Source organism: Gopherus flavomarginatus, chromosome 1, assembly GCF_025201925.1.
Source record: "Gopherus flavomarginatus isolate rGopFla2 chromosome 1, rGopFla2.mat.asm, whole genome shotgun sequence".
In the NCBI taxonomy this organism is placed as follows: domain Eukaryota; kingdom Metazoa; phylum Chordata; order Testudines; family Testudinidae; genus Gopherus; species Gopherus flavomarginatus.
In genome coordinates this window covers 372,398,403-372,408,448 of record NC_066617.1, presented here as the reverse complement: position 1 = coordinate 372,408,448, position 10,046 = coordinate 372,398,403, and positions in this window count along the sequence as shown.

The window sequence follows — 10,046 nt, the reverse complement described above, 5'->3', positions numbered from 1 at the left end:
TCCCCAGTGGCCATGCTGGGGTGAACAGAACCAAGGACCGGTTGGGGAAGTCCTTCCACTGGGAGGGGATGGGCAAGGACGTTGCCAACTATGTCCGGTCTTGTGAGGTATGCCAAAGAGTGGGAAAGCCTCAAGACCAGGTCAAGGCCCCTCTCCAGCCACTCCCCATAATTGAGGTCCCATTTCAGAGAGTAGCTGTGGATATTCTGGGTCCTTTCCCAAAAAAGACACCCAGAGGAAAGCAGTACGTACTGACTTTAGTGGACTTTGCTACCCGATGGCCAGAAGCAGTAGCTCTAGGCAACACCAGGGCTAACACTGTGTGCCTGGCCTTAACAAACATCTTTGCCAGGGTAGGTTGGCCCTCCGACATCCTTACAGATTCAGGGTCTAATTTCCTGGCAGGGACCATAGAAAAACTGTGGGAAATGCATGGGGTGAATCACTTGGTTGCCACCCCGTACCACCATTAAACCAATGGCCTGGTGGAAAGGTTCAATGGAACTTTGGGGGCCATGATACGAAAATTCATCAACGAATTCTCCAATAATTGGGACCTAGTGTTGCAGCAGTTGCTGTTTGCCTACAGGGCTGTACCACATCCCAGTTTAGGGTTTTCACCGTTTGAACTTGTGTATGGTCACGAGGTTAAGGGGCCATTACAGTTGGTGAAGCAGCAATGGGAGGGGTTTACGCCTTCTCCAGGAACTAACATTCTGGACTTTGTAAGCAACCTACAAAGCACCCTCCGACACTCTTTAGCCCTTGCTAGAGAGAACCTAAATGATGCTCAAGAAGAGCAAAAGGCCTGGTATGACAGACATGCCAGAGAACGTTCCTTCAAGGTAGGAGACCAGGTTATGGTCTTGAAGGCGCAACAGGCCCATAAGATGGAAGCATCATGGGAAGCGCCATTCACGGTCCAAGAGCGCCTGGGAACTGTAAACTACCTCGTAGCATTTCCCAATTCCTCACTAAAGCCTAAAGTGTACCATGTTAATTCTCTCAAGCCTTTCTATTCCAGAGACTTACAGGTTTGTCAGTTTACAGTCCAGGGAGATGATGCTGAGTGGCCTGACGGTGTCTACTACGACGGGAAAAAAGACGGTGGCGTGGAAGAGGTGAACCTCTCAACCACCCTGGAACGTCTGCAGCGGCAACAAATCAAGGAGCTGTGCACTAGCTTCGCCCCATTGTTCTCAGCCACCCCAGGACGGACTGAACGGGCATACCACTCCATTGACACAGGTAATGCTCACCCAATCAGAACCCCACCCTACAAGGTGTTTCCTCGTGCCCAAGCTGCTATAGAACGGGAGATCCAGAACATGCTACAGATGGGTATAATCCGCCCATCTACCAGTGCATGGGCATCTCCAGTGGTTCTGGTACCCAAACCAGATGGGGAAATACGCTTTTGCGTGGACTACTGTAAGCTAAATGCGGTAACTCGTCCGGACAACTATCCAATGCCACGCACTGATGAGCTATTGGAGAAGTTGGGACGTGCCCAGTTCATCTCTACAATAGACTTAACCAAGGGGTACTGGCAAGTACCGCTAGATGAACCTGCCAAGGAGAGGTCAGCATTCGTCACCCATGCGGGGGTGTATGAATTCAATGTCCTTCCTTTCGGCCTTCGAAATGCACCCGCCACCTTCCAGAGGCTGGTAGATGGTCTACTAGCTGGACTGGGAGAATTTGCAGTTGCCTACCTCGATGATGTGGCCATTTTTTCAGACTCCTGGCCCGAACACCTACTACACCTGGAAAAGGTTTTTCAGCGCATCAGGCAGGCCGGACTAACTGTTAAGGCCAAAAAGTGTCAAATAGGCCAAAACAGAGTGACTTACCTGGGGCACCAGGTGGGTCGAGGAACCATAAACCCCCTACAGGCCATGGTGGATGCTATCCAAAAGTGGCCTGTCCCACGGTCCAAGAAGCAGGTCCAATCCTTCTTAGGCTTGGCCGGATACTACAGGCGATTTCTACCACACTAGAGCCAAATCGCTGCCCCACTGACCGACCTGACCAAAAAGACCCAGCCAAATGCAGTTAAGTGGACTGATGAGTGTCAAAAGGCCTTTACCCAGCTTAAGGCGATGCTCATGTCTGACCCTGTGCTCAGGGCCCCGGACTTTGACAAGCCATTCCTAGTAACCACAGATGCATCTGAGTGTGGTATAGGAGCAGTGCTCATGCAGGAAGCAACAGATCACAACTTCCATCCTGTCGTGTTTCTCAGCAAGAAACTGTCTGAGAGGGAAAGTCACTGGTCAGTCAGTGAAAAGGAATGCTATGCCATTGTGTACGCCCTGGAAAAGCTACGCCCATATGTTTGGGGACGGCGGTTCCAACTACAAACTGACCATGCTACACTAAAGTGGATTCATACTGCCAAGGGGAACAACAAGAAACTTCTTCGTTGGAGTTTAGCTCTCCAAGAATTTTGATTTTGAAATTCAACACATCACAGGAGCTTCTAACAAAGTTGCTGATGCTCTCTCCCGTGAGAGTTTCCCATAATTCAGTAGTTAAAAAGTGTTCTTAAAATGTAGATGTCTGTTAGTTATATACTTAGTAGTATATGTAAAGGTGCATGTGTTGTGTTGTAGTAATCTGTTTATTTTAAAGTTCTAGAAGGAAATCGCCGCCAGTGAGCTTCCCCACTGTCTGGAATTTGGGGGGCGTGTCATAAACAGATAGCTAAGGGTTAATGTCTCTTTCACCTGAAGCACTTGACCAGAGGACCAATCAGGAAACCGGATTTTTTCAACTTTGGGTGGAGGGAATTTTGTGTCTGAAGTCTTTGTTTTCTGTCTGCCTGCTTTCTCTGAGCTTTGGAGAAGTAGTTTCTGATTTCTAATCTTCTGTTTCTAAGTGTAAGGACAACGAGATCAGATAGTAAGTTATATGGTTTCTTTTCTTTGGTATTTGCATGAATATAAGTGCTGGAGTGCTTTGATTTGTATTCTTTTTGAATAAGGCTGTTTATTCATATTTTTTTTAAGCAATTAACCCTGTATTTTGTCACCTTAATACAGAGAGACCATTTGTATGTATTTTTCTTTCTTTTTTATATAAAGCTTCCTTTTTAAAACCTGTTGGAGTTTTTCTTTACTTCAGGGAAATTGAGTCTGTACTCACCAGGAAATTGGTGGGAGGAAGAAATCAGGGGGAGATCTGTGTGTGTTGGATTTGCTAGCCTGATTTTTGCATTCCCTCTGGATGAAGAGGAAAGTGCTTTTGTTTCCAGGACTGGGAATGGAGAGGGGGAGTCACTCTGTTTGGATTCACAGAGCTTGTGTCTGTGTATCTCTCCAGGAGCACCTGGAGGGGGGGAAGGGAAAAAGGATTATTTCCCTTTGTTGTGAGACTCAAGGGATTTGGGTCTTGGGGTCCCCAGGGAAGGTTTTTCAGGGGGACCAGAGTGCCCCAAAACACTCTAATTTTTTGGGTGGTGGCAGCAAGTACCAGGTCCAAGCTGGTAACTAAGCTTGGAGGTTTTCATGCTAACCCCCATATTTTGGAAGCTAAGGTCCAAATCTGGGACTAAGGTTTGACACCCTGGTTTTTGCATTGTATGAAAAAGAAAATAACATTTCTCTATTCACTTTCTACGCACCAATCATGATTTTATAGACCTCTGTCATGTCCCCCGTTAGCTGTCTCTTTTCTAAGTTGAACGGTCCAAGTCTTTTTAGTCTCTCCTCATATGAAAGCCATTCTATACCCTTAATTGTCTTTCTTGCCCTTCTCTGACCCTTTTCAAGTTACACTATATCTTTACTGAGATTGGGTACCAGAACTGCACACACTATTGAATGTGTGGCCGTACCATGGATTTGTATAGTGGCAGCATAACATTTTCTATACATATCCTAATGGTACTTAACGATCTATTAGCCTTTTTGACCACTGCTGTGCATAGAGAAGAAATTTTCAAAGAACTACCCGATGACAACTCCACAATCTCTTTGTTGGGTGGTATCAGCTAATTTAGACCCCATCCTTATATATGTGTATTTAGGATGATTTTTTCCAGTGTGCATCATTTTTCACTTATCAATGCTGAATTTAATTGGCCATTTCATTGTCCAGTGAGATCCCTCTGTAACTTTTCTCAGTCAACTTTGGATTAAACTATCTTGAATAATTTTGTGTCCCCTCCAAACTTTGCCACTTCACTGTTCACTACCTTTTCTGGATCATTAAGGAATGTGTTGAACAGCACTGGTCCCGGTACAGGATCCTTGGGGGACCCCACTGTTTACCTCTCTCCATTGTGAAATGAACCACTTATTCCCCCTTATTTCCTCTATTTTAACGAGTTACTGATGCACAAAGGGGCAGGGAGATGTAGACCCTGGATGACATCCATACAGGCTGTGAATATGGGGTGGGACTCAGGAGATCTGCATTCTATTCCCACACTCTGCCACCACCCTGCTGGAGAACCTTGGGCAAATCACTTTGCCTCCCTGTAACTCAGTTTCCTCTTCTGTAAAATGGGAATAATGACACTGACATCCTTTATAGACTGCTTTGAGATCCACTGAAGAACAACTGCATATTATTATTTAATCTTGTTTCCAGTGGGGCCCAAAGGTCTGTGCCAGACACTTCCCAAACTGAGACGTGACCCTATACTGAGGAACTTACAGACTAGACATCACACCAAGGCCAAGGAGAATCTGACCAGGGGAACTGGCCCATTGGAGACTTTGCATCCCCATTATTCACTGATTCACTAATTCCAAAACCAGAAGGCAACATTGTGCTCATACAGTCTGATCCCCTGCATCTCACAGGCTGGAGACCTTCCCCCAAAAAATTCCCAGGGCCGAAATTTTAGAAAAATATCCCATCTTGATTGAACAATGGTCAATGATAGAGAATCCACCACAACCCTTATAAATTGTTCCAATTGTTCTTGCTGTTAGAAATCTCCACTTTATTCCCAATCTGAATGTGTCTAGCTTCCACTTCCAGCATTGGATTGTGTGAGACCTTTCTCTGCCAGGGAAAAGAGCCTGTTGTTATATGTGTGTGCCCTGTGTAGGTACTTACACACTGAGATCAGACTTAACTTTCTTTTTGTTAAACTGAACTGACTGGGCTCTTTGAGCCCATCACTATCAGGCAGGGTTTCTAATCCTTTAATCGTTCCCGTGGCTCTTCTCTGAGCCCTCTCCGATGGATCAGCAACTTTCCTGGGTCTGTCCGTTTCGGGGAGCAGGGAGATAGGGGCTTCCAATGACATTACTGCTCACAAAGATGTCATCGATGATGTCACAGTCAGCCCAGCTGTCAGGCAGTGCGGTGAACTGCTGGAGAAGCAGGAGGGCAGGAGGGAGCTGGTGCCCTGGGAGTGAAGAGGTGGGGGCTGGTATACATGACTGGGGCCTGGATTCTGGCATTAGCAAGGGCTGAGGGAGGTTGGCTCCTTTCTCGTGCTCCCCCACCCACAGATCTGTGATCACAGCAGCAAGAACAAGACAAAGAATTTCACCACAGTGAAGCAAACCAGCCCCCCTGCCCCCTCCGGCTCTCCTGGGCCCTCCCTGAGCCTCCCTAAGCCTGGCTGAGAGCGGAGAGAACACCATCGCCTGCCCAGTCATCGCCGCCAACTCCCACATCATCCGAGTCACGGTGAAACCCCCACAATGAAAGAGGAGGTTGTGGGGAAGCCAGAGGGCCCTGCACATCGACTCTGAAGTCAGTTGTCACTTTCAGCCAATGTGTAAAACAGAAGGTTTATTTATCAAAGGAACAGAGTGTAGAGCAGAGCTCGTTAGCACAGAAATCAGTGACTTTTAGCAAACTCCATCTTGGGGGACCTTGGGCTGGACACCCCAGACTCCCCTCTCTATAAGTCCCCCACAGCAGACTGCCCAGCTTCCAGAGGCCTGACCTCTGACATGCCTGTTGCTCCTCCTCCTGTTGTTTGTCTCTCTTTCTGGGCAAAGTGTCTCTTGGGTGCATCTCCCTGTGACAGTTTGGATCACAGAGACCTCCTTGGGACTGCCACCTGATGAGCTGAAATTACCTCTGAGCCCGTTATCCCTGCCAGCTTGGGACTCCAGAACCCTGCCTTGTTGTGCCAGATAAGCCAGCCTGCTGCAACACAGGCCTGGGCCACCCCCTCAAAGGAGCAGACTGTAACCAAATACAGTTCAGCAGATTACCACGCTAGCATCCTGACACCCATTTCCCAATGGGATCCATAGACCAAATAAATCTGTTTTATTCTGTATAAAACTTATGCAGGATAAACTCATACATTTTCCACGCTCTATAACACTGATAGAGAGATATGCACAGCTGTTTGCTCCCCAAGCCTTGTCACTAAAAGCTGTGTGCTGTAGACAAGCCCTTATTCTCCTAACTCTAGACATAGAAATAATACCTGCAAACAAATAGGATGAACACTCTCAGTAGATGATAAGCTTTGTAATGATACCTTTTTGCCTAAAGCATATTCCAGTTACATCATATTTACATTTATAAGCATATATTCAGAAAGCATATGGAGTGCAACATCATACTCCATCTTTGGTCCCAGGTGAGGAAGGGCACCAGCCATTGCTGACATGCAGGCAGCTGGAGCCAGCTCACCTGGTCCTGAGGCCTTCAGCAAATGTCACCCAGCCTTATTCCCATCACTTAATCACTGGTGCAGCACAAGAGGGAAACTGAGGCACACACAGTAGTTATGCAAAAATGTAAGACTCAAATACGCTTGTGTACAACATAATAAGGAGGAAAAACCCACATTGTCACAGGGGTTTACTAGCGCCTAAGGGCCCTGTAGCCTGATGTTCAAGACCTGTGGTCCCTGACGCCCAGACAGTAATGGAGGCAGAGTCAAAAAGGCCCATGGCAGCCTTCTCTCCTGGCGCCCTTTACTACTGCCACCAATCAAGTCACACTGAGAAGACAAATTATCTGCCTCAGCCCCTCACTGACAGAAGCCATCAGGACAGTTGACCTGACCTGAAACACCAAGGGGACATTACACAGTGATAATCCTAGACGTGTAGGGCTGGAAGACACCTCACGGGTCATCTAGTCCAGTCCCCTACACTCCAGGCAAAAATTTTCCTAAGTGGCTGCTGATTTAAAGGGTTTCAGGTTTGGACGCAGGGGCACTGGAATGAGGGGGGGCAAGTGCCTTGGCCCCATCACCGATAAAAGTAGGAGGGCTAAACCCTCCCAGTGCTTACAGCCAGAATGGCGAGTGATGGGAGAGAGGGTGGAGAGGAGTGAATGGGGGCTTGGGGAGAAGGGGTGGGATGGGGCCTCAGGGGAGGGGGCTATGTGATGGTGGGGCTTCATGGGGAGGGGATGTGCAGGCAGCGGCTCGGGTAGAAGGAGTGAGGTGGGTTTTCAGGGGCAGAGGCAGGGCAGGTAGGGGCCTTGGGGAAAGGGACAGTGTGGGGGGGGCAGGCCCGATTTCAGGCACCGGTGGGCCCCCGTCCAACACACACACTTTTTGGGAGCATCCAACGCTTCTGTTTGGATGCTGAGTTGAGTCATTCAGGGTCTGTCTTTTCACAGCTGCTGAGCACCCACCACTCCAAGAGCAGAGAGTGGGAGCTGCGAGTGCTCAGCACCTCTTGAAATCTAGGCTGAGGTGTGTCCCAGGGTGGGTGCTGCAGCAAGTCAACTCTGCACCTTGGTAGAGGAACATGGGAACCACCAGACTGGATCAGACCCGGGTCCATCAAGCAAAGTAGCCCGTCTCCAGCAGTGGCCAGCACCAGATGCTTCGGAAGAAGCTGTGAGAATCTCTCATGAGGGGATATGGGATAATCTTCCCCTCACACCCTGCATCCCATCCTTATCTCTAACAGAGACTCGCTAAAACCCAGAGCCATGGGGGTCACTCACCCTTCCAAAATGTGTGTGGTCATTAGGTCTGGTAATTCTGGGTATTTTTGATAGATAAATGTCCAATCGCTTTTTGAATCTTTCGAAAGTTTTGGCCTCAACAAAATCCTGCAGCAGCGAGTTCCACAGTTTGATTATTTGTTTTGTGGGAAAGTATTTCCTTGTATTGGTTTTTATTTGCCACCTTCTACTTTCTGTGCATGTCCCTTGTTCTTCTGCTACGAGAGGAAGAGCAGCTCCAGATTACCCCTCTCTCTACCACCTACCAAGTTACATAAACACAGAGCGAGAGAGGGGGTGGGGGAGGGGATAACTATTATTGGACTGACATCTCTTGTGGACAGAGACACGCTTTCGAGCTACATGGAACAGTTTTTCAGCTCTGGGAAAGGTACAGATAGTTTAGTGTGAGTAGTTTGCACCTATTCAAAGGGACCATTCAAAGTGATAAGGCTGACAGAAGTTGGTCCAGTGAAAGATATTCCCTCCCCCACCTTGTCTCTTTTATATCCTGGGACTGATGGAGCTACAGACACACACACACACACACACATGCAGGTTTTCGGGATGGTTGCACTAAGGGAGACTAAAGGCAGCCTGTGTAAAAACGACTATGATGGTTCTTTCGGCTCCCAGGACTGTGAGTCACCCTGTTACCCCCTGACTTCAGGATCCAATTTTTCATGAGAACGTCCCCGCGCCAGGAGATGTCTCCTCCTTGAAAGGATCCAGACGACCGGTCTCCACTTGGGGTTATCATGAAACAGTCGTTTGTCTCTGTTCATAGGCCGGGCAATCCTGTCTGTTGTACGGTTCCTTTATTTACCTCCAGGTGGTGTTGACTGAAGTTGTTTCTCATGGTTTTCCATTGATAATCTTGGGCTGGAGCAAGGCTGGAGAACTGAGTCTGTCATTACATCCCCAGCTAACCAAGGTGAGGTGACAACACCCTCCTGGAAGTGCCATCACCTAGACACACGGCCCTGGTGACTAACTTCGACTCCAAGTCCATAAAGCTCGCTTGACAAGTTACAAGCTTTCTGCACACACCTTACATGCTACTCTTTATGGGTCAATATTCCGTAATACTTGAGTGTTTTCCAGTGAGTTTGTCAAGCCTGAAACAAGACCTGTTTTCAAGGAACTCTTTGCTGGGGGCCTCAGTGTTACAAGGACCTTTCTAAATAATGAACAAAAGGAAAAATAATCAGAGCAAACATGTGAGAGGAGGAAAGGGTTAATTCTCTGCTGCTCTTCCCCACCTGAGCCAGGCACAGAGGCAGGTCCCTGGGGCTCCGTGCTGGCTCTGAGTCCCCGCTGGGATTCCCAGGGCAGCAGTATAAATATCCCTGTACCTCAGCCCCGGTCAGTGCAGATTCCCTGCCGCCTGCAGCTCCCCAACCCGGTCACAAGGAGAGATTCCTACTCCCCAGCTGGGGCCGGAGCCTGGTGAGTCGTTTGCATGGAATGAATCTGTGAAGGGGAGAATGGAAACATGAAACCTAGGAAATGTTGAGCTGGGGTTGGAGAGAGTGGAGGTGCGTAACTCTGACTGCAGGGGCAGAATGGGATCCGGGCTCTGAGATACGCTTCTGTGACAGGACTGAGGTGGGTGTTAGGAAGCGGTTGCCAGGTTATCCTGATCCGCTCCCATGAGCGTCACTGGGGGTCTTGCTGTTGAACTCAGTGGGCTTTGGACTGGGCCATTCTTAGCTACGTGACTGTAGAATAAATCTCATTGGAAACCTACTCATGCCCTCTGGTACTCTGCACCCCAGATCCTGAGGCCTTCACTCAGGCAACAATTCCATTAACTCCATAAGAACATCAGGACTGGGTCAGGTCTGGTTGGTAGGAATCAGCGGGTTTCAAGGAGCTTAGCTGTGAATGTCAGAACTGTAGAACCCAGGAGCAGCCGATTATCAGGGCTGCTTAGATACTGATGTCCCACCTACTTAGGGTGACCTCATCTCCCTATGCTGAATGCAGGACACCTGGTAAAATTGCTCGTATTCAAGGGAGCTGCCTGGCAATCAATCAGAATGATGCAGTGGAAATGTTCAAATTAACAACAGGTTGACTGAGCCCCTGTTAAAAACAACTAGGACATAGTTGTTTTCTTTGTAACTACCTTCTTCTCTTTAAGGCTTTAG